Below are 1,253 nucleotides of genomic sequence, written 5' to 3'. Positions count from 1 at the left end.
GCCCCATTGCTCCTCCTTGGGCCCCTGTCACTTGAAGAAGATTCAGTTCACCTAAACCAAAATTTGGGACGTGGGGAAATATGAAGCTGGACTAAATTAAAATAGGACAGAGAGTCAACGCACTGACTTGCACCTGGACGTCATGTACCCCTTGAGATCATGGGTGCCTCAGGGGAAAAGATTAGAGGGATTTGTACCCGGAAGAGCGCGGCCTCATAGGGAATAAAGCTGACAAGGACTTGAAGGTTCAACTTCTAAGAGCAGAGAAGAAGAAAAACAGCACTGGTTTCCTAAAGTAGTTAGCTTTTTTTTTTTTAATTAATCCTTAAGGCAATTGTCTCAGGTGAGATATTATTGTGAACTTCCTCTTCAAGACAAGAAAAAAAATTTTATTCAGGCATTTTGTAAAATGACTAATTAGTGGCCTCCCACCACTGATCACAGGTTAAAATAAAAAAATAAAAAACCTCACTGTCAGGGAGTCAAGGCCAATGCTGCGTGCCCCGTCGGACAGGGTAGAGCTGCCTTGTGAGTCTCTGCGCCTGTGACTCTTTATGTAGAAAAGCCTCGTCTGTCTCCCGAGGAGCAAGAGCTGCTGGTGGTTTCAAACTGCTGACCTTGAAGTTAGCAGCCCAGCTCTAAGGTAAGGTGACCAGACGTCCCACTTTTGGCGGGAGAGTCCTGGTTTTTGGCGTTTTTTAAAAAGTCCTGATTTTTTGAAAGAATCCACTACAAGCTAGGAAACAGTCTATTTGGTCCATATAGATCAAATTTTTAATCAAGAACCACCACCACCACCCCTGGTCAATGGTGTCCCGCTTTAAATCTGGTCACCTTACTCTAAGGGGACATCTAAAATTTATCATCACCACTTCTCAAGAGGCCTTACAGCCAGAGACAAGGCACTTCAAGATAGGAGTCCAAGAAACCCAATGAAAGTCACCCTTCAGTTGTGGAAATGAGCTTAGCCCCTAGGATTCAAGTTTCCGGCCAACAATAGTCAGGTCTTCAAGGGACGCGATACCACATTGAGGTGCACACACTGTAGACTAATCCGCCATGTGAAATCAAAAGGGCGGCATTTACTCAAAGGCAAAGTTCAGCGGCATGAAAGAAGAAGCAGGGATGGACCGGAAGCGCAGGGAAGACAAGAGATAAGTGATGCGACTTCATTGAACGGAAAACGGGTCTGCCCTGTAAACCTTCATCCAATTCACAATACGTCGTGTTTCTAAAAAAGGAAATCCAACCAA

Source organism: Echinops telfairi, unplaced genomic scaffold (genome assembly GCF_000313985.2).
Source record: "Echinops telfairi isolate 266 unplaced genomic scaffold, ASM31398v2 ScPeMD7_9;HRSCAF=40, whole genome shotgun sequence".
In the NCBI taxonomy this organism is placed as follows: Eukaryota; Metazoa; Chordata; class Mammalia; order Afrosoricida; family Tenrecidae; genus Echinops; species Echinops telfairi.
Note: the sequence above shows the minus strand (reverse complement) of the source record.